We start from the raw sequence: 23,862 nt of genomic DNA on the forward strand, positions 1-23,862 counted from the left end.
TCTCTAGGGCGTTCCTTCCCAAATGCACTGGATTAGGGGCGCTGGGGCCAGGGTGAGGCCGGACCAGCGTCCCCGCAGCGTCTCTGTGTTTAGCCTCCCGGGAGCGAGGGCGCAAAGGCCTACAGCTGCCTCCACTTGTAGGGGCTAAGTTTTTATTTGGGGACTGTTCAGACGCTTGAGATTCTGGGCGAGCAAATTAAAAGAAAAGGGTCAAACGCGGGTGCAGAGGAGCAGGTTTCCAGCGCGTCCTTGCGCCAGGGTGAGCAGCCGGGCACTGCCCTGCGGGGGGCTCTGGACACACTCGTCTCCGACTCGGGCGACCTAAGCAGGGTGACCGGCGCTGCCCGTCCCCCCTGGCGGCCAGAGCCGGAGGGCCAAGGATTCCCCAGCGCGCCCTTGAGCTCCGGGCTGCCCGGCCTGCGCTGTGGGGCTGGGTCTGGCCTCCCCGGTCCCGTGCGCCCTGCCGCGGGAGGGCGCGCCCGCGGCTCCCGAGCTCGCCGCCGCGGCCACCACCGCGTCCCGGCCCGATCGCCGCTCGGTTAGCCCCATTTCCTGAATAGCTATCTCCGCCGCCGCCAGCACGCTGGCGAAGTGATCTCACGCTTGCTTTCTAAGTAATGACCCAAATTAAGAGAGAAAACAGAGACCCTTCAAACAGCATTACATTAATCATCTAATCATTCCCAGGAGGGGGCCGGCCGCCGCCGCCCCGTTTGATCCGAATCTGGATAATCAAGAGCTCGGATTACTGGCGCGTCGCGCCTTGGGCCTCCCCCTCCCCAACCCCCCACACGCACTTTTAATATCCGCGCGGCGATTCAGCCCACGTCTTCTGGAACACCGTTCCCCGGCGCCGGGAGGAAGCGCGGCGCGGGCCCGGGGGTGCGCTTGCACGCCACCGAGGGGGCGCGGGGCGCTGGCCCCACGCTCGTTTGCGCAGCAGGTGCGGGCTCTTTGGAGGGAAAGGCCTGGTTCATGCAAAGGGCAAACCCACTAGGTAACTCTGAAAGTGGCTGCTTGAGCGCGGGTTAGCCCCCACGCCTGGTATACAGCAGGCGCTCAGTGGTGAGCGCGCCGGTGGCTTCCACAAGCAAAAAGCTGCCATTTCCCCGAGCGCCTGCTGTCTGCCAGGCACTTGCCACTCATTCTTGTCGAATGGGAACAGCGACCCGCCAGCTGGTGGGTGGTGGTGGTGACTATTCCCACTTTATGGATGAAGACGTAGAGGCAGAGACGAGCTAAGCGACACGCCCAGGGTCACCAGGCTACGAGGAGCCGGGGCTCGAACTCCTGGCTTCCAGGAGACTGACGCTGCCTTCTGGCCTCGTTCGTGAAGGAGGCATCTCTGGGTGGGGCCCAGGGAGGAATGCCCGAGAGCAGGGTGCAGGCTCTGCCGGGGTCCCTGTCCCCGGCCCCCCGCCCAATCCGCAGACCCATTGCGCGGGGAAGGAGAATTGTCGATTTTGTTTGCACAGAGGACCGCGACAGCTTCCTCAGGCTGTCGCGGGGGTATTTTTAGTACCTCCGATTCAGAAATAGGAACGCGTACATTAGAATTCCATTTCCTGAAAGGAGAGCGTCCTCGTTTTTTTGTATTCCTCCCCTTCTCTCCTCCCCCCCCCCCCCGCCCCCCAAGTCTAGGAAGACGCAGCCAGGGGGAGGGGGGAAGAGGAAGCGAGGGGGAATTTAAATGTTAGCTCGTTCTGGCTGCAGTTCGCCGAGGGGAGATTGGGACCCAGAGGAATATGCAGATTTCACTCCGAAATCTCGGTGGATACCACAAACCCCAGGAAACCCCAGGACGGGCGAGGAGGGCTTGGCGGCTAAGGGTATAAAAATATCGCCTTGCTTCTACCAGACATGTATCCCCAGGGAGGCTGCAGGCTGGTTTGAGGAGTCGGCTCCTTCCCTTGTTCGTATCCAGTGTTTTATTAGCGCCTCCCCCTGCCCCCACCCCTGCACCTGTCTGGGAGATCCTGGGTGTCCTATGACGGTCATCCCAGCCAAAGTCCTTTCCTTCCTTTAGAGAGAATCCTTTTCAGATGCGTTTCTTGGAGACCAGACAATGGTCAGGGCAAGCCTACGCTCTTCTTAAATAGCTCCAGAACTTTGGGCAAGGGGCAGACAGACACCATGAAATTGAGTGGCAAAAGCATCCTCTTAAAGAAGTTGGCCTGCACGTGGAAATCATGGTCAAATGCTCCTTAAGATAAATAAAAGAGGGGACACCTCCCTCCCCACCCCCAGGGAAATAATTTTCTAACCATCAAGTAAGAAAACTTTTCTTTAAAGCGAATCTGTTTTTACAGAAGAGAGACTCAAAGGGTCACCCATGTCATAAAAACTGGAGAAATTTGTTCCTGGGTTGACAGTTCTGAAGAGGGGGTAGGTAGGTCGATTGCTTGTTTGCAAACGGGCAGCAAATGCAATGACACTCTGGGTTAGAGTAGAAGTCATTTCTCTGGGACTGCTTATCCCCGCAGTGGAGTACCTGGCTCAGAGGCATATCTGAGCTGAGTCTCGTGCACACTTCAACCTCCTTGGGGGTCGCTTCCTGAGAAGCTGATTGTTATTTAACCTTCACGCTAGCTTCTCACCTCTCACCTGAGAAGGTGTGAGTTCACATCTCGAGGTAATTGTGGATAAACAGAGTTCTGCATCTACTAGGCTTAGCTGTGCTTGCCATGGGTTTGAAGAAGTCTGCTTCCGAAATTCAGGTGTGGGGTGGAGGAAAGGATTCCTTCACCTGAAAAGCAGTGGGAGGAGAAACGGAAACTTCTGCTGTGAATTACTTACTAAATACCTTTCACAGCCAGCACGTGGTCTGAAGCCAACATCCAACCCTTTCACTAACCATCTTAGCTGGGATACTTCTTAGTTATTCACCATGCATCGGAATTGATGGGTGAAGGGCTCTGTTTTCTGATATTTTCCCCCTCCTAATATTAAACTGTTTGCATGGCTTGTGGTTTACAATATTAACAAATGACTTAAACAAGGTAGTCATCAGCTGCATATTAATATTCTAACCTTGATTAAATTGAAGAGGCCGCCCTTAAAAAATATTTAAAAAAAAAATCAAATTGCGGGGGAGGGGAATCCTGTCACAGACACAAAAAAGACTCCAATTATTTTTTCCCCTACAAGATGTTTGTTCTGTCCATGACTGCTCACACTTCAGCAGTCTTGCCAGCAAGACTCAAAAAAAAAAAAAAAAACCTTCTTCCAAAGCCACAGCCTTGTACATAACAGATTGTACAGTCCTATTGCCTTAGGCGGGTTAGAGGTTCCTCTCTGCAAAGAGCGACACAGAAAAGTTGCCAGCATCCAGACACGTTTTGGGGGGCACCGTGTTCGTTCGTTTTTCTGCCTTGGCCGAAGAAGTGTGTCTGTATGGTCCTCATTTTGCTGTTTGGCTCACGAGAGGGTAGCGGACTGCCTAAGCCAGGCCCAATAGTTACAGCAATAAGGTGTCCAGGTGTGATGGTGGCGCATGGCTGGGGGAGAGGAGAGGGGGTGATAGGAGGGAGAGTGGGGAGTGGGGGGGGGCAGCTGCCAGGAGAGGACAGGAGTCTTGAGAAAACGCTGGGAAATAAACAACCTCAAGGCAGCTGCGTTGCCCTTTTCCCTGCACTTCCCTCACAAACGTCTGAGCAACCAGTTTGCTCCTAGAAACATGTTAATTGCCAACGGAGCTCATTAAGGCATGCACATGCAAAACACAGCAAGAAAGATTAAGTGGACAAAAGCGCAATAATGAACTGTCAACAATCGGGCCCATCTACGCGACCAGGATCACTCAAGAATGAGGCATTTAGAGGCAACAAAGGATTGTCTGGGACAGGAAGAAAAGACGACCTAGACTTTTGTTTAGTCAACACAATTGATTACAAATGAGAGATTAACAGGATAGCTTCAGATTTTTTTAAAAAGAGGCAGAAAAGAAAAGTCCAATTAAGTCCACCGAATGTTAACTACATTGCGTTCCATGCCTAGCCCCAAAGAAATTCTCATTAAACCATCCCTGGCGATCCCTTTTGGAAAGTAATTTGTCTCCCTGATGGAGCAGAGAAAGAGAATCGTGTAAAAGAAAGCGTTAGTTCTTGGCACAATGAGCTTAGGAGACACACTGGAAAGAGCCAAAGGGGGAGTTAATGAGCATCTGACAAACTGCTTGGATTCAGGCCTAGAGAACAGCGATGAAAAGATGAAATTGGCCAACAACTATTCTTTATATCAAACATAAAAAGGCCAATCTGAAATGGGGCTGCTCAAAACTGGTTGAAAAGTACATAGCCCAAGAAAAAGGAGCCATGGCCATGTCCCCTTGGCGGACAGTGTGAAGAACTCAACAGGCCGAGAGTGACGAAATAAGCGGAAAAGTGGCCTCTCTATCGGAGAGAAAACTCCAGCCACCGGCCCCAGGCCTTTGGAGGTGCTGATTTGAAGCTCTTGGTGCCCCCACCTCCCACCCTCTGGATGTTTCTTTCATAGTTGAAAACTGTGTCAGGCTAGCATTTGAGGGGTCCCCAAAAGTTCTGATAATTTGGTACTTAGCCCCAGCATTCGCCAAAGCCACTCCCTTCTCTTCTAGACCCCCTGGGGGTACCATATGTTAGCAGCTCACATTCAGTTTTTTCTACTCTCCTTTGTCCTAGTGACCATTCAAAACTCTCACCCTCAGGTGACTGCCTTCCTAATTCTGCCTGGAGCAGAAGTTGGCAAGGAAACCGAAGACATTGATTACACCATGGCTTTGTGGAACAAGTCCTGGAATACTTAAATTATTTCTCATAGCTGTTCATCTGGCTTTACGAAACCACCTCATTTTAATGTTTCCTTTTTTGAACAAAGTAGGTCAATGGTATATGTCTATATGAAACACATATTACATCTTAATTAAACCTAAACGTCTAGGCATCCCAACAGCAGAAGTGTTTGGAGGTTCTTTTTACACTCGGGGTTCAACAGAGCCAGGTAAACAGAATTCTAGAGGTGTGATAGAGTTTTCAGCTTAGTCCACCAGTTAAACAACCCAGAACAAGTTTCCTGGTTTCTTAATGCCTTATTGATTCCATCTTTGAGGTGGATGGGTGCCATCTCAGATACTAGAGTGCAGCATTTAAATCTTGATTCTAGGTTTTGTATTCTTACTCTCAAATTCTTGGTAACAGCTATCACATTTCTGAGGGCTTGGCTTGCACTTCAGGCTTTGCTCATGCATCAAGGAAAAAATATACTGGTGTCTAGAAGTAAGGAAGGAGGAAGGAGAAGTATACCAATTCAAAATAAAAACAGTCATCTAAGATTAGAGACTAGTTCTGGTTTTCAAAGCACAGAGTGTTACAGAACCTAGAAAGGTGTGTTTCAGGAAAAGGAGGCAAAAATGAGAGTTTTCCATTGCAGAGAGGCCAGAGTGTGATGTGATTAGTTTTTTACCAAGGCATCAAGTCAAAGCCATATGACCTAACAGAACTGTCATTGTTTTCCTCCTTTCTTCAGTGATTTTGGTTCAAGGTCGTGTTTTGAGTCTCTTTTCCTCGATTAGTTTCAGTGTCCTCATTTTGCCCCCAAAGTGGCTAGTGGTGAATTGCCTAGGGAAGGATGACATGTTGTCTATGAAGAACGAATAGCTGGGAGCCTGGGATCTGGTATCAGAGCAGCTGAGTTCGAATCCCGTCTCAGACACTTACTGGAAAACAATTTTTATTTCTGTTTCTTCACCTATCTCACAGGCTTTTTGTGAGGATTAGATGAGAACGCATATAATTAGAACTTTAAAACAATTACCAGTACATATTAATATAGACTAAACATTACAGAAGCTAGCCATGATTATTAGAAAACCTCAAGTAGGAAAACTTGAATACAACACTTTATTAAAGGAAACTGCTGGTGTTATCTCATTGACTCTTCATTACATACTTATCAGGTAGTTTTCTTAGCCCTGTTTTTTGTTTGTTTCTGAGACAGGGTCTTGCTCTGTTTCCTGGGCTGGAGTGCAGTGGCTTCATCATAGCTCACTACAACCTCAAACTCCCGGGCTCAAGCAATCCTCCTGCCTCAGCCTCCTGAGTAGCTGGAACTACAGGTGAGCACCACCACACCCAGCTAATTTTTCTATTTTTTTATAGCGACACAGTCTTTGTTGCTCAGGCTGGCCTCGAGCTCCTGGCCTCAAGTGATCCTCCCACCTCGGCCTCCCAAAGCACTAAGATTATAGGCGTGAGATACGGGGCTTGTCCAGCTCCATTTTAAAGGGGAGCAAATTGGATTGATGACAGGCTATAACTCCCTTTAGTTGACATAACTGGAGCATGATGGAGCTAAGACTTACACTCAGATGACTGTCTATGGTGCCAAGGTTCTAGCAGGAATGTGCATAAGAATCACATAGAGATTTAGCTAAAAATGCAGACATCTCGGCCAGGTGTGGTGGCTCACGCCTGTAATCCTAGCACTCTGGGAGGCCGAGGTGGGCGGATTGTTCGAGGTCAAGAGTTCAAAACCAGCCTGAGCAAGAGTGAGACCCCGTCTCTACTATAAATAGAAATAAATTAACTGGCCAACTAATATATAGAGAAAAAATTAGCCGGGCATGGTGGCGCATGCCTGTAGTCCCAGCTACTTGGGAGGCTGAGGCAGGAGGATCGCTTGAGCCCAGGAGTTTGAGGTTGCTGTGAGCTAGGCTGATGCCACGGCACTCACTCTAGCCTGGGCAACAAAGTGAAACTCTGTCTCAAAAAAATGGGGATATCTGGACCCCGTTTATGGAGATGCAGAATCAACAGATCTGGTCTATGGCCCAGGAACCTTCGTTTTGATCTAATGCAGGTGGGTTCTTCCAGACTATGCTTTGAAAAACACGTCTGTGTTCCTTCCACCTCACCAAGCTGCTGCCTTTGAAAGATGAAATAACATCACCAGCTATTCTTAATTAATACATTGGATCATTCGCTCAACAAATATGTTTTGAACACCTTTTGTAGGTCCGGGCACCCCACCGCGTCCTGGATTTACAAAGAAGAGGAGGACACAGCCTCCGCCCAAAACGAGTTTATGGTTTTACTGGTGGAGAGAAACACACACAACAAAAATCCCCAGACAGTGCTTGGTTGAGAAAATGGGATTGGGAATTCAGCGCAGTCTGGGTTGGTGTGTGTGGTGGCCATCCATTATTTTTGCCTACTTATTGATCATCATCATCCTGACTGGTAATCACACCCAACATTTCCTCTGGAGACGTCACCTCCAGCCCCACTCTCAGTCCCAGGCTCCACAAACTACGGCACACGCAGGTATTTTGCCCGTTTGTTTTTCTACTTCAAAATAAGATATGTGCAGTGTGCATAGGCATTTGTTCTTAGCTTTTTTTTTAAACTACAGTCCGGCCCTCCAACGGTCTGAGGGACAGTGAACTGGCCCCCTGTTTAAAAAGTTTGAGGACCCCTGCTCCACATGGTTAAGGCAGAAGCTGGTTCAGCCCTCCATGCTGGGCATGTGACCCAGGCCTGGCCAATCAGAGCTCAGCATCTTCCTGGCCCTGCCGTGAATGGCTCAGGCCTGGGCACCTGACCTGACTGGAGGCCAATGAGAGTCCTGCCCAGGACTGTTACCCGGATGAAGCCTTCTTTCTTACTGGTTTCCAAAGGAGGCTGGGTGTTAGTTAGTCTGGGGGCGTGTCTGCTGTGACGTCAGGAGGGACCTTCCGGGTACTTAGAATATCAGAGGGGAAGAGTGAGAGGAACCGAGACCTGCCCTTTGACCTCGTGGGACGCTGGCGTGGCTGACGCTGCAGGTAAGCGTGCTACTTGCTGTAATGGCGTCTCTCTGCTCTCGCGCCGAGACTCCCGAGGGATGCTGGGAAGGAGGGAGGTGAGTCCGCCATTCCTCTCCAGGGGAAGGGGATGTCCTGAGGAGACTTGGAGGAGTGGCGGGTGTTGGCTATGGAGGAAAGGAGGGAGAGGTGACTCCGGCGGCCTCCGTGCTTTAACGAGAGCCGGCGAGGCGACGGCGGCTAGTCGCAGTTGGATGTGGCCGGGCCGAGTGCCAGTCCATCAGACTCTGGGCCCTCGTTCTGCTTCCGAGCGGCTCTGGGTCTCGGCCCGAGGCTCGCCTTCAAGTCTCGGTTCCCCCTCTGCAAAACGGGCGCGGTCACGTCGGCTGCTCAGGGCTGTTGGTGATGCTCCAGTGCGACGGGTCGAGTTCAGCTCCTGCTCCACTGCAGGCGTTCAGACGCGCGGTTGCGACTATGGTCGTCTGAAGGTGAGGCCTCTCCAGAGGGGAATGCACCGAGTGGAGCTAGAGATGGGAGAACAGCTGCCTGTGCATGAGTGAAGCAGTCGGATGTAGGGCTTTGGAGTCACGTAGACAGCCGAGTTCAGTACTCAACCAGTTGCATGACCGCAGGTGGTTTCTCTTGGCATTCTGAGACCCCAGTTGCCCCATTTTGTTTTTTAGGGTGTTTTTTGAGACAGAGTCTCACTGTGTTGCCTGGGCTAGAGTGAGTGCGTGGCGTCAGCCTAGCTCGCAGCAGCCTCAAACTCCTGGGCTCAAGCGATCCTCCTGCCTCGGTTTCCCGAGTAGCTGGAACTACAGGCATGCGCCACCATGCCCAGCTAATTTTTTTTCTGTATATTTTTAGTTGGTCAATTAATTTCTTTCTATTTTTAGTAGAGACGGGGGGTCTCGCTCTTGCTCAGGCTGGTCTCGAACTCCTGACCTCGAGCTATCTGCCTGCCTCACCCTCCCAGAGTGCTAGGATTACAGGTGTGAGCCACCGCGCCTGGCCAGCAGTTGGCAATTATGGTCGTCTGAAGGTGAGGCCTCTTTAGAGGGGAATGCACCAAGTGGACCTTTGGAGCTAGAGATGGGAGAACAGCTGCCTGTGCATGAGTGAAGCAGTCGAATGTAGGGCTTTGGAGTCAGGTAGACCAGTTGATTTCAGTACTCAACTAGTTGGGTGACCGCAGGTGGTTTCTCTGGGCATTCTGAGACCCCAGTTGCCTCATCTTTAAAATCTTTATATTAACAGGGTTGTTAGAAAAGATTCAAACGAGATAGAATGTGTAAAGCACCTGGCACCTAGGTGTTCAATAAATTATAGCTGTTTACTCTTACTGCTAATTACTGCTGCTAATGTTGTTGCCACTCTAATCTTGGGGTACTTGGCTGGCAGAGCAAGTAGGACTATAGCATTTTTCAGCCAATAAAATGCTATAAGCACTGCAAAGGCAAGGACTGTATCTGCTTTGTTCCCAACGCTTGGCATGTATCAGGTACACGAAAGTTAAGAGTTGGACATCAGCTTCCACTCCTCCCCATGGGTGGTTAGGTTACCCAGCCCAGTCTTGGGGACAGCCATGTTGCACTCCATCCTGTAGCAAGTCAGTCATGAAACATTTATCGAAGGCCTGATGTGCCAGGCATTGGGTGGTGGCATGCAACTGTGAACAAGACAGCCTTTGGCCGTGTGGGTCATACATCCTAATGGTGGGAGACGTGTGATAAACAGACCAAGAAACGTGAAGTAATTTCAGATAATGGAAAGCACTAGAAAGGAAATAAAAGAGGGTGACTGGATAAGATGTGTCTGGGCGAAGGCTAATTGAAATAGGTGGTCAGTGCCACTGTTGGCATAATTAAAGTCCCTAATGCACCCAGAAACTTAAGAGAAGCATAAACACAACTCTACTTGGTCCCTTGATTTAATCCACTTGGATTTAATCAAAAAGCCTCCCCCCCCCCAGCTCTAAATTGTCCATTGGTTGGTCCAGCTCAAATTGCTTGGGACTCAGAAAAAGTGTTTTCCAAAGTATGCCACAGAAAACAAAGAGTACCCCCAGGCAGTGGGTGGTGTAGGCCATTGACCCACATACCATTTTTCCACTGAATGGAATGGTAATTGATCAAAGTAAAAAAATTTATAGAAAGAGATACTGCTGCCATGTTTTTAAACCGTGCATTTCCCAGCCAAGTCTCCAGATGGAATCACCGAAGCAACACATCCTTGACTTAAATGTGACTGTTTAACAGTTATATTGGGTAGGCCATATTTTTCCACAAGGAGGTGGTTGCTTGTCTTAGGAACTTGAGACTCTTAACAGACTTTTGGGTGAGAGCTTTCCAGGATACCAGTCTTTCTCTCACACTTCCTGAAGTCACAGAAGTCAGAGACCTAGCTGGAGTGTCAGGAGAGGGGAACGACAGAGTGAACTGTTACACAAGCTCATAGAATGATGAGGTTTGTAGGATGTCTTAGTGCCAGTGACTGCCGCTAATGAACACTTCCTAAATACTGGGATGGTTCTGTTGTTTGTTTTGGCCTGACCAGCCTCCACCTTGCCCCATTCTGGTTATCAGCATTCTGGTTTTGCTTTAGGGCAGCTGCCCTTTCTGCACTAAGCTCAGACCGCTGGACTTGTGAAGCGAGGCCCTACCGTGCCACTTCCACGGGTCAAGGGACAGACCTGAGACCCAAGCTGGATCATACAGATGCTTTCTCTGGGATTTGACCCTTGAGGAGAGGGATAAGACTGCACATAACTGATGCTCATTCATTCCGAGGAGACTGGATCGTCTTGTTAACTTACATGTCCCGAGTTTCTCTAATTTCTGACCTTCCAAGTCTGACATTACAGCCTTCCCTTTCTGCTGTTAGTACCCTCATAAAATTTAAGTGAATTATTTTTCCACATCATTGGCCAGAGTTGTTTGCCATGGCTTGCAACCAAAGATGTGGACCAATGTAGTAATTTTCCTGTAACCAACATTATCAATATAGTAATTTTCCTGCCGATAACCCATAGCCCACCTTCTCTTTGCCATCCTACAAACGGGACATCTGAAGTTCAAGATCATATTTTCCTTCCCAGCATTGTTATTGTCTACCTGAAGCCCTTCCCACAGTTCTGAAAATCTTTCAGGTGGCATGGCCTAAACATTCAGTGCTCTCCTTTGTTTCTGGAAGAAAATTTTGGAGGAAGAACACCCTTATGCACATTCTACTTTTATATTTAGAATAAAAATGCTTTCAGGGTAAGGTGTGGCTGAGGCTGGTTCTAGCGGCTCAGGGTTGAGAAAGGTTAAAATAATGGGATTTAAGGTGGTTTTGCTTAGAAAGAGCTCGTAGGACATAATCTAGTGGGGTTTTTCCCCCCCAGCACTCCCGTGATGTTAGAAACAAGTTGTTAAATGTAGTCTACTAAAAAAGAGGACATCTTAACACACATTTTAGATAGTTGCCTGAGGCCAAGCAGTAGGATGGGAGGAAGGCTAGCTTCTAGGATCTGAGCCTAGAAGTCTGTGCTTTGTTTATTGAAGAACACAAATCCTAAGACTTGGTACACATTTGGGGCAAGAAGATTTATCCTTTGTTCCTTTCTAAAAATGAGTAAATATAATTTTACCTAGAATCCTATGTATTCAAGAAGGTTGTCAGTATAAATAGAAAATCAAGGAGAAAACTATGCTAGCTACAAAGATTGCTGAGAGAGAGGACTGTGTTTGACATGAAATCTGGTAGCTGAGACAAAAAGGGGAGGACATTGGGTTATATTGTACTGTTATCCTTCAAGAGGCTACAGAAAATGAACAGAACAGCTTCCTCCATCAGATTTTCTTTCAAGTTACCTCTTCCACCTTGAATATTGTGATGTGCTCACGAGCCCTCATATGGGCTCATAAACCTTAACCCAGGCGTCCTCAAACTACAGCCCGCGGGCCACATGTGGGTGTTTTTGCCTGTTTGTTTTTTTACTTCAAAATAAGATATGTGCAGTGTGCAAAGGAATTTGTTCATAGTTTTTTTAAACTATAGTCCGGCCCTCCAACGGTCTGAGGGACAGTGAACTGGCCCCCTGTTTAAAAAGTTTGAGGATCCCTGCAGCTCAACCTTTAAGATCAAATTCTGGTAGGTTAGCACCAGCTGGGTTGTATAACAGCAGTTAGAAGGTGCCAGCCAGCTTCAGTCATGGCACAAAGTTCGTGGAAAAAGAAATGCAGGAAGCCAAAGCTCTGAGTATCGTGGCTGATTCATGAAAAATGCATGACTTTTAGTAAAATTGCCCTCTTGGCCAGAATTTTCTCTCATAAATTTCTCATACCTTAAACATCTATGATAACATTTGCAGGGTTTCTCCGGGGATGAGGGCAGAGGAGAGTTGGATGTTCTGAGTGAGCCAGAGTAAACATGGGATTTAAGCTGTAGGTCTAGGATTAATTTGAAGAAGATGCACAGGGTCTCCACGGTTTTCTCTCAAATCTATAAAATTGACATAAGACCACTGACTATCTACTGCAAAAGAATATTGTGTTGGAAAAAGAATGTACCGGTGTTTGCAATTGCATCCCTCGAGGGGTGCTTTGTATAACTCACAAGTGGCTGCTCTGAGCTTAAAGTACTCATCACATCGCTTCTGGTTAGATCGTGGGAAATCAATAGCTTTGGAAGTCAGTGTTATACATTCCGTCCTCTGGGAAAATAAATGTCGCAGTGTCTGTTAAGAGGGAAGAGACGTGGGAGTTTTCCGTTTCTCCATGAGTTCTTTGATGGTGGCTGATTTCTTCCTTGGTTTGCATTTCCCTCCCCAGTATTTTGTACATGCTGTTCCTTTACCCAGCCCGAGTGAGTGTCGTGCTCCCTCCTCTACCTCACTCTTCAGAGGCTGGCTCCTTCTCATCCTTGGAGTGTAGCCTGTTTCTGAAGAGCCTTTCCTGAAAAGAAAGGAGTTAAATAATACTGTGTAGTTAACGCTTGGAATAAGTTTGTCTTACAAAAGTGGCTTATCGATAGAAAAAGCCTTTGTCTCCCTTCACTCCACCTCATTATCCTGGATATCCTTTCTTTTTCCTCCATCCTCCTCCTTCTCCTCCTCCTTGCCCATTTCTTCCATTCTTTTCCTTCATAGTACTTATCACAAGTCATGCCTTTCCTTGTTCATTTCTTGTTTGCTCCCCAAGTCCACTGGAAGTACCACAGGGCAGGGGCCTGTTGTCACCAGGCCCCTGCCCTGTGTATGTCCAGTGCCAAGCTCCACGCCTGGGTCCTTGTTGGCACTCAACAGGTTTAGGCGGGAGGTATGAATAAAGCTATGTGGGATTTCTTTATTGTGTGTTGTTTTTTTTTTTTTTGAGACAGAGTCTCACTTCTGTTTACCAGGCTAGAGTGCCATGGCTGTCAGCCTAGCTCACAGCAACCTCAAACTCCTGGGCTCAAGCAATCCTCCTGCCTCAGCCTCCCGAGTAGTTGGGACTATAGGCATGCGCCACCATGCCCAGCTCATTTTTTCTATATATCTATCTCTCTCTCTCTCTCTCTCTCTATATATATATATATTAGTTGGCCAATCAATTTCTTTCTATTTATAGTAGAGACGGGGTCTTGCTCTTGCTCAGGCTGGTCTTGAACTCCTGACCTTGAGAGATCCTCCCGTCTCAGCCTCCCAGAATGCTAGGATTGCAGGTGTGAGCCACCACGCCCGGCCAAGCTATGTGTGTGTTGAAAATGATATGTAAGGTTCAGACTGTCGCTGCTGCTGACTGCATGCTCTCCCTCAACCATGGGGGTAGAAACTCCAGTCAACAGAACTTACATTCTGTCATGATAACTGTCATTTATTTGGCACGTACTGTGCACAGGGAATTTTATGAACATTGTATTTAGTTCTCCCAAACCTGCAAGGTGTAAGGGTCATCATTTCAACTAGGTAAGACAGAGCCTCCCAAAGGCTCCAGTTTGGCCCCAGCTGTTACTGGCTGAGTTGGCATTTGAGGCCAGGTCTGAAGAGCCACCCATCACCCCCACCTCCTTGTGGTGTCTTCCTCCTCCTGGATGTGGCCAGATTCTGTGCATCCTCAAAGTATGGTCACAGCCTTTCATCTGTAGCGCTCTCATGATGTCTGACCGTTTCTCTGCCTCCCCAGTTTCATATTTGGGCTCCTGTACTAGCCTGGTTTGGCTCCAAACTCATCCCGTCTCCCTCTCTCCTGCACGCTCTGGGAACTAGCTGGGCTGGTTTCTTTCTGTCCTGGCAAAAGCCAGGCCCTTTTGTTTCTTGGGAGCCCTTGAACATGCAGTTCCTTCAGCCTGGTGTGCTTTCCCCCAGCCGCATATTTAGCTAGAGCTAGCTCCTCTGCATCCTTTTAAGACTCACCTGAAATGTCACCTCCTCAGGGAAGTCTTCCTTGATGTCCCTGTGCCAAGTAAGCTTCCCTGAACTCCTCCTTCACTACGTCTACTCTTATGCAAGTGCCTGAATTTTTTTTTTTTTTTTTTTTTTTGGTGTGATAGCCTTATCAGAACTAGAAATTCTCTCTGTGAGCTGTTTCATTTGTTTTTCGTTCTTTCCCACTGGGATACAACGCCCAGGAGGGCATGGACTGTGTCAGTCTCATTCATTAGTATTTTCCCAGTACCCGAGTATGTGACCCAGCGCAGTGCTGGCCCACAGTAGGTGCTCCGTAAATACTTGTTGGAAAACGTTGGATCAGGCCACTCTTCTGCTCAAAGCCCTCCAGTGCTTTGACCATCGCCACTCAGGATAAAAGGCTTACTGTGACTTTCGACACTCTCAGCCTCCTCATTCCTTCCAGTGGATGTTCTGAGCTCACCTGCCTTCTTCCCCTTGCTCGAGCTACATGGCCTTTTTGGTGGTCCTCGTGCATGCCAAGCAAGCTCCTCCCCCAGGACTTTGCATTTGCTGTGCCTTCTTCTAGAACCCTTTCCTCCCTCCATGGATCGTGCTTCTCTTCAAGTCTTCGCTCAGATCTTGCCCTCTGACATCATGGTAGTAGGCCTTCCCCTACCAATCTATTCGACAAGTGAAACCTCCCCCATGCAAATTTTCCCTCTCTGCCTCTCCCAGCCCTACATATTCCCTGTCTCCATTCCCTGCTTTATTTATTGTCTACCTCCCCCTACTAGACTGTAGAACAGGGTTTTGTTTTGCTTTGTTTGAGACAGAGTCTTACTCTGTTGCCCAGGCTAGAGAGTGCCGTGGTGTCAGCCTCGCTCACAGCAACCTCAAACTCCTGGGCTCAAGCAATCCTCTTGCCTCAACCTCCTGGGTAGCTGGGACTACAGGCATGCGCCACCATGCCCGGCTAATTTTTTCTATATATTTTTAGTTGTCCTGCTAATTTCTTTCTATTTTTAGTAGAGACGGGTCTCGCTTTTGCTCAGGCTGGTCTCAAACTCCTGACCTTGAGCGATCCTCACGCCTCGGCCTCCCAGAGTGCTAGGATTACAGGTGTGAGCCACCGCGCCCCGCTGAGCAGGGGTCTTTATATGTTCTGTTTGCTGCTGCATTCCTCAGATCCCAGATAGAACCTGACGCATAGCAAGAGTTTAGTCAGTATTGCACGAATGGTGGTCTTGCTCCTTCTGACCCACCCTGTTGCTCTTCCTGGCCTCCAGAGTCCCAGCAAGTCTTCATGGAATATCATGTCAAAGAATCAATAAGCCTGACACTAGATACTAAATATTAAATATGGTGCCTTCAGAGTATACCAGACACACTTCATTAAACTGGGAAAGATCTTCAGCAAACATGGACAGGACTTTCAGAGAAAATCCAAGCCCGAAATAATACTGCAGAGCCTTCACTTTTTGCTTTCTGCCGTCATTGATGAGGCTAGCTGATTATTAATTAAGCAAAATAATGTCTTCTTTCGCCGTCCCGTCTCCCCTCCCCACCCCCTGTTCATGGCTGACATCTCATGGTTTCCTGCCTGCAGACTCGGTTTCTTTTTGTTGCAGACCATTTCTGGATTATGTAGCTGGCTTCTGAAGGTGGGGCAGTTCTAGCCATTCTTGGGTTGCATAAACTTTCGGTTTAGCTCTGCCCTTAAGAGGGAAGACAAAAAAAAGCAAGCAGGAGTTGGAGCGGTTGAATTTATGTGAAGGGGTTTTCCAACCTTATTCATCCGAATCAAAAAGCTGCATTTCAAGGGTTACCTTAATTAGTGTGGCTTTTTAAGAGCTTCAGGTCGTGAGGGATGGGATGGCGCGTGCTTTCGTGCCAGCTGGGCTATGTGATTCCAGAGTCGTCTGTGACTTTCGTTGTTGTTTGTTTTAGGAAGCAACTCCTTTCTGTGTCTATAACTTTTCCTTTTGGAGAGCTCTCAGGACCCTTTCCTGTACCCGCAGTCACCTCCCTTCATGCTCTGCCAGCACCTTCAGCTCTCCCCATGGTGGCCCAAGCCTCTGCCACCTTGCCGGTTTCCTCATCTGCCCACCCTCATCCATGGACCTCTTGAGCACAGGGTTAGTAGGGGTTCCACAAGTTCATTGAAAAAAATTGATAAATGAATATAATTCATTGTCTTATTTCCCTTTCATTAATGATTTCAGTTGCTAACTTTCGTTTGACCTAAATGGGAGTCACACCTTAACTACTACTCTTCTTAGATAATTAATGACCATAAAATGTTTCATTTCAGCTTTTTAGGATATGTAGAGAAAAATGTTAGCAGAATGTGTACTTATCTAATTACCTGATTTTTTTTTTTCCTTTTTTAAACGATTATACTGTTAGCACAGTTTAAATGCTTCCTAGGGAGGCCTGATTAGGAATGCATTCTTTATTTTTTATAAAGTATAAAAATTGGCATTTTTTTGAAGGATTAAAGATTAAAAAAGCCGTGAGTTTCTGTGAAAAATTCACTTTCGTTAGTCACAAGTGACCCTTGAGCCAGATAATTGCTAAATCCTGCTCCAGAATTTGCTTCTGTTCGGCACTTAGACTGATCAATTTTCAGAAATTGTAGGAGAAGAAAATAAATTCTGCCTCCAAATGATGTTTATAATCTCATATCTAAATTAAAACATGTCGATTCCACAGCAATAGTCACTATGGAAATAGAAACATATAGGCCTCGATTCTAAATCAAGAGAGTGTTTAGCTGGGTGGTATATATTTTCCATCATGTTTTTAAAAAATCTGTTACAGTGTATGCATTTTCAAAGGTCTAGATTTGATAAGCTTTTAAGAAATAGTACATGTGTGGGTCAGATTAGAATTAAATGTATTTTGTGCTGTTTCAAATATGGTTTATAATGTCCTGCCCCACTAATGAAAATCCTGTTGGATTATTAGATTTATTTTATGGGATTTTTAAAAATAAAAGCAAGAGTGTATTTGAAATAAATCCATAGAAGACTCCATAGCAGGCAGATATGCCTAAACATTATCTCCTTTCAAATTCTTCTAAAATTCAAATGTATTAAGAATACTGACAAGTATAGAATGGATTTTAAAGAGTTTAAATAGAATTGCCACTCACATCTCAATTTACACCTAATTATCAAGCTTAATTTAGTTTTAGAAACTGTTTAAAAATATATTTGCTAGTTTAAAAAAAATTGCCAGCTTTAAAAAAAACCCAAAGGTAATAATAGAAATAATTTATGCTAAAGTTATATCATGCAAAAAAAAAGGCTTTAAACTTATTTAGAAGTTTTAGAAGTTAAAGTCTTTTCCCCTCATTCAGATGAATAAACAACATATCTTCATCCTTTTAAACTTTTTTTCTGGCAATTATTTAACAGATATTCCCTCAACCAATATCTGTGTGCCTACTATGTGCCAGGCAATGTTCTAAAATCGAATGTCACTTCCCAGATCATATAAAACAAACATATGCTGTGATCATTTTGCTTTAAATATCATAAGCCAAGCATATAACTCTTTTACATAAAATATATAATTATTCTCATTTTAAAATTGCATGGTTCCTTTCTTTCAAGGAGCTCAAGATGTTTCTGGAGTCAAAACATATTATCTTCATATTACACCCCCCCCAAAAAAATGGAAACCAAGTCCTACCTACCTTTTCTTTCACCAGGCATGCCTTTCTAAAAATTAGAAATGGAAATGATCAGTTATACACTGGCTTGGTGAAGTCAGAGAGTGATCCAGCGATTATGCTAGTTCTCTATTGACTGCAGAATGATGAGGGTGGCCTAGCCTGTCCTTTACCTTAAAAAGATCTGGTGTCAAAATTCAGTCAATCTTCCCTCTTTTTGTTTTTTATCTTTCTCCAGGTAGTGGATTAGATCAGCATCTCTCCCTCTGCTGATATTTAACTTCAGAAATTGCCTGCTTGTATACATACACTGTGCAGTGCCATGTACTGAGGTATATAGGGCATCCCATCTCATGTATGTGTTCAGAACTTTAGCCATTTGGACATCCTTTTTAGAGTACAGCTTGTCTCATAATTGGCCATAATGCTGAGATCTTTCTCAGTAGCAGCTGACATCTTGCAGTCATGCTTCCAAACGTATTGGGGATAATGATGTGTGAAATTCAGATGTGTGAGGTTCCCCTCCTCCTCCTCCTCCTCCTCGTTCTAATAGAGTTAACTTAGGCATCATTCTTCTTGTTTGCCTTTTTTGCTTGCTCTATAAAGTACCCTCAACTTTTCAGAGACTTGCACCTTTAGGGTCTTTGCTTGACACCCTATCAACTCGTACGCTTGTTTTTCTGTTTGGAACTGAAATGACCAGCTGTCTGGGAGTCATACTAATCCACTCTTAGTTGACTCTCACAAATGGCTTAACAAATAATGGGTTTGAAGTTTTGCCTGAAATTCTCTAAAGTGAATGTGTCCTTTAGCGCTCTTAGTTGCAAGTAACATGCAAATAGCTTAAACACTAAGGAAAGTGATCATTTCATATTACAAGAAACCCAGAAGTAAGGGCCTCAAGTCTGTTTTAGTGTGATTCTATTATAGATTGTTTGTCTTCTGTGTGAGGTTTCCTTGAGGCTGGTAGAAAGATGCCGCTGGAGGTCCAGCCTCACCTGCTGGACCTCAACTCCAACAATGTCCAGGTGAGCAGCCTTCTGTCCCCTTGGAGCGAGAGAACCTTTACCAGAAGCCCTCCTGGCTGACTTATTCTCCTGTCTCATTGGCCAAAATTTTATCCCATGTCTGTTCCTAAACCAATCAATGGCAAAGAGAAGGAGATATGCACGCCTTGTTTAGATCAGTTGGAATGTATCTCCTAGAAGTACCAACTGGGGTGGGGCAGCTTCCCTGAAGCACTCAATGTCTTGGGAAAAGGTGATAGCTGAATAAAATCTAGTCGTAGTTGACAAGAGGGAGATAGGGGAGCAATGAAAGGAGAGCTAGATAGACAGCCAACAGTGTCTGGTACATATGGTTCTGGGAAAACAGGGCAAGGAAAGTATTCATGAAGTCAGAGTGACATTTTAGAACTGACGGACACTTTCCCCTAGGTTAGCAAAAGGAAGGTAGAGAGCAAATATATCTATCTTTTGGATCATAGGGTTCTTTTTTAAATCCCCATCTCAGCACAATAAAAACACTGGGTATAGATAGATTTATTTAATGTTGGAAATTCCCACATAGTACAAAAATAGCATTTGTCTTTTAAAAAATTTTAGGTTATACAGTTTAACTTGCTTTGTAAATTAGCAGCTCTCAGTAACAACAGAAAGAAAGCATTTCACAACCTTTGTGTCCAAAGTTCAAAATGTTATCAATGGGGAGGATTAATTAGCTGAAGTCATCTAAATACACTTTGTAATTTGTTTTCCTCTAAATTTGATTTGACATTTAGATTAAACCCAGATTTTGAAAAAAAAAAAAGTCTTTGATGCTACTTGGCATATCTTTGTACTACATTATGTGTTGCTGCAGAATTTACAAGATCAACATTTAGATGTCACCAGAGAGACATATATCCTTGTACTGTGATAGACATTATCAGGCACTCCCAAAGTAGCAGCAGCTATTTACATTGAACTTAAATAGACAACTATGGAAATGTCAAGAAGCATTACATTTTTAGAAGCTGGAAACACAGAGACTTAGGCTTTCCATTTTGAATTTGCATTCAAGTGACCAAAAAGTGTCTTTTGTGTTCAAATGATTCCGTACGGGCAGAATGGAGGTGGGAGGTAGCTAGCATCTCAAACCGGGCATCACAAGGCTTTGGTGCATCATGAAATTAGCTGGAGGCTCATCACTAGTATTTTTTTTTTCCCCTTCTGTTTTCTTAAAAGAAAAAAAAAAAAAAACCAGAAAAATATCAGAAAGCATTGTTCACAATAAGGGTAAGAGTACGTTCATTTCATTTTAACTTAATTATTTTTTTATTATGGAAATTTCAAACATATTCAAAAGCAGAGAGAATAGCAGAGTGAACCTGCACACACCAATTGCTCAGATCTAACAATTCAGTTTTTATTACCTTGGATTCTTCACATTAGTTTCTCCTTAGCTTAGCTTCTATGTCTTCTTTTTTTTGCAGACATATTTTAAAGGGAATCCCAGATATTCATTTCACCCCTCTATACTTTTGTGTGTATCTTTAAAAAATACAGACATTTTCTTAAATATCCACAATGTAATTATTATCATTGCTAATAAAATTTTGCTATGTCTATATTCTAATTTCCCCAGTTGACTTTTTAAAGATAAATTTTTTGTAGTTTTATTTGAAACACAAAACTTATGTATATATATCTGCCTATATATCTGTTTGTGGTAGGTTATAGTGTGTAACAGATTTCTTTCTTTTTTTTTTTTTTTTTTTTTTTTTTGAGACAGAGTTTCACTTTGTTGTCCAGGCTAGAGTGAGTGCCGTGGCGTCAGTCTAGCTCACAGCAACCTCAAACTCCTGGGCTCGAGTGATCCTTCTGCCTCAGCCTCCCGAGTAGCTGGGACTACAGGCATGCGCCACTATGCCCGGCTAAGTGTAACAGATTTCTTAATGTGGGTTGCACTCAAAAACATTTTGGAAGGCTGGTTGTGGTGGTTCATGCCTGTAATCCTAGCACTTTGGAAGGCCAAAGTGGCAAGATCACTTAGGCCTAGGAGTTTGAGCCCAGCCTGGGCAACATATAGTGAGGCCCCTTCTCTACAAAAGAATAAAAAAAAAAATCAGTCTCAGCTACTCAGGAGACTGAGGCCGGAGGATTGCTTGAGCCTAGAAGTTTGAGGTTACAGTGGGCTATGATGACACCACTGCACTCCAGCCTGGGCAATAGAGCGAGAGACCCTCTCTGAAAACAAACAAAATTAAAACATGTGGGAAACGCATTTCTGGCAAGTTTTTGTTGGAGTCAGGAACAGACTTTTCTTCTTGTAGGCAGGCAGTTTCTACAAATGAAAATAGATGCAATAAAGTAAAAATCTTAGCAATCAACTGCTTGTTTCTTCTATGTGGGGCTAAAGAAATGCTTTGACTTTGTATCAGAATTTTCTTATTTTATGAATTATATAAGCTGCTCATTCTCAGAGGCTATTACCTTGATTATTTATGGTACTTTACTAATTAACTCAGACTAGAGAAGATGCACCCTCAGGTGTAAGAGTCTTATCTTCAAACAGATACTGAATTTGCAACTGTGAAATAGGCTTTTGCAGGGGCAAGATGGCAAGGTAAAGTGTTTAGGTATGTGATCTATTTGTATTCTCTCCCTCTTTCTTGCACTCAGGAAATTAGAGAATAGCAAGAAACAAAAACTGTGTTCTTAAAGGTCCATTGAAATACCAGCATTACACCTTTCCAGCCACAGGGCCTTTGCATATGCTGTTCCATCTGTCAAGAATTTATGTCTTCACACACTGCCACTTCTCCAGGGTTTTTTTTCTTTCATTTTTTTTATTTTTTATTTTTTAAGAGATGGAGTCTTCTTCTGTTGCCCAGGCTGTGGTGCTGCGGTGTGATCATAGCTCACTGCAGCCTCAAACTCCTGGGCTCAAGCGATCCTCCTGCCTCAGCCTCCCAAGTAGGTGGGACTACAGGCATGAGTCACCATAACTGACCTTCTTTTATTTATTTATTTTATTTCTTGAGACAGAGTGTCACTTTTTTGCCCAGGCTAGAGTGAGTGCCGTGGGGTCAGCCTAGCTCATAGCAACCTCAAACTCCTGGGCTCAAGCGATCCTACTGCCTCAGCCTCCCGAGTAGCTGGGACTACAGGCATGTGCCACCATGCCCGGCTAATTTTTTCTATATCTATTAGTTGGCTAATTAATTTCTTTATATTTATAGTAGAGATGGGGTCTTGTTCTTGCTCAGGCTGGTTTCGAACTCCTGAGCTCAAAAGATCTGCCCACCTCAGCCTCCCAGAGAGCTAGGATTACAGGCGAGAGCCACCGCACCCAGCCCGGCCTTCTTTTAAATCTCCAATTATCCCAGCTAATTTCCTTATACTTTAAGAAAAAGGCTGCTAAAAAAAAAATTTAAAAAATAGCCAGGTGTAGCGGCATACACTTGTGGTCCTAGCTACTCAGGAGGCTGAAGCTGGAATGTCACTTGAGCCTCGAAGTTTGAGGTTACAGTGAGCTATGATCATGCCAGTCCACTCCAGCCTGGGTGACAGAGTGAGACCTTGTCTGTTAAAAAAAAGAAAGAAAACAACAAAAACCCCCAAACCCACACATATACATATATTCATGTATTATCTGTAAAATACTAAAGTGCTGCAGATAAATTAGATAAAGTCCCTTTTGACAATCCACCTGCTTTTGTGCCCTCTGACATACAAATATCCTTGTAAGACACATAGTAATATTGTACATTCATATTTTTAGTAGACATGTTATAGCGAATCATTCTGCAAATTTCCCTTTTCACTTAAAAGTGTGTCTTGGTGAGGTGTCTATATTATCACATGTAGATATACTTAATGCCTTATAAATATTATATGTTGTTCTATCATATGACTACAAAATGGGACTTTTATCCATTTCTCTCCTGATGATGTCCAAGTTGTTCCTAATTCTTTAACTATTACAAACCAAGCTTTAGTAAGTATTCTCACATGTTTCTCATTGTCCAACTGTGTTAACATTTCTCTAGGATATAAGTGAAGATGTTAGGTCATACATAGACCAAGGTGTGCGTTTTCAGGTTTTGTAGATGCTACAAAATTGCCCTCCAAAGTGACCATACCCATTTATGCTCCTACCAGCAGCATAGGAAAGAACGTTTTCCCTGTCTTTAGCGACAATTAAATCACACTCCGTTAATTTTTCCAATGCCATGGGTAAGAAATGGTATCTTGGGCATATTCACATTTCCCTGGTTATTGTTGAGATTTAGCACCTTTTCTTGCCTTCATTGACTGTGATCATTTCCTTCTCTCTGAATTCCTGGCTCCTGGCCACCCTCTCTGACTGACTCTTGTTTGGCCTCTCTGCTCTCTTTTGCTTCTTTGATGTTTCTCTTCTTGTTTTTAAGCAGGGTTATATAGGTATTTGCTTTTTTTCTCTTCTACTTTATTAAAAATATACTCATCAAGTGCCTTTTAGCTGCCAGATACTACTGTGTTTCCCTGAAAATAAGACAGGGTCTTATATTTATTTTTCCTCAAGAAGACACCCTAGGGCTTATTTTCAGGGGATTTGTTATTTTCTTTTTAAGTACAGTACAATAATCTACATTTATTCAAAGAGAGTTGTTGTCTTCTGAAACATCATCATCACCCTCCAAACCCTGAATTCCATCCTGAATTTCTTGCAACTCTATCTCCTTTGGAACCATTGGCCCTGATCCTCTCCTATCGAGCACTAGAGCTCTCATGGGGCAGATGAGAAGGGCTGCCTGTCTTCTTTCCTGCTCCTCATGAAATGCATGGGTTGTGCAGATGCGCTGCATAGCCACGCCCATCACTAGGGCTTATTTTCATAGCCACGCCCAGCACTAGGGCTTATTTTCATAGCCACGCCCAGCACTAGGGCTTATTTTCATAGCCACGCCCAGCACTAGGGCTTATTTTTGGGGTAGGGCTTCTATTGCACACATCCTTAGACATCCTGCTAGGGCTTATTTTATGGGGAGGGCTTATTTTCGGGGAAACACGGTATTGACTGTGATAGGGGCTG

General features: G+C 45.0%; 1 long non-coding RNA gene across 1 annotated transcript in view; it reads left to right on the forward strand.

Moving 5' to 3' along the window:
- The first annotated feature begins 8,029 nt into the window (after positions 1 to 8,029).
- Positions 8,030 to 23,862, forward strand: part of LOC105862199 (uncharacterized) — an 88,361-nt gene continuing 72,528 nt past the window's right edge. The window contains exon 1 of the long non-coding RNA XR_001149941.3: positions 8,030 to 8,265. This is a non-coding gene — a long non-coding RNA (uncharacterized LOC105862199). The remainder of the gene's footprint in view (positions 8,266 to 23,862) is intronic.

This window comes from Microcebus murinus, chromosome 30 (genome assembly GCF_040939455.1).
Source record: "Microcebus murinus isolate Inina chromosome 30, M.murinus_Inina_mat1.0, whole genome shotgun sequence".
Classification (NCBI taxonomy): Eukaryota; Metazoa; Chordata; class Mammalia; order Primates; family Cheirogaleidae; genus Microcebus; species Microcebus murinus.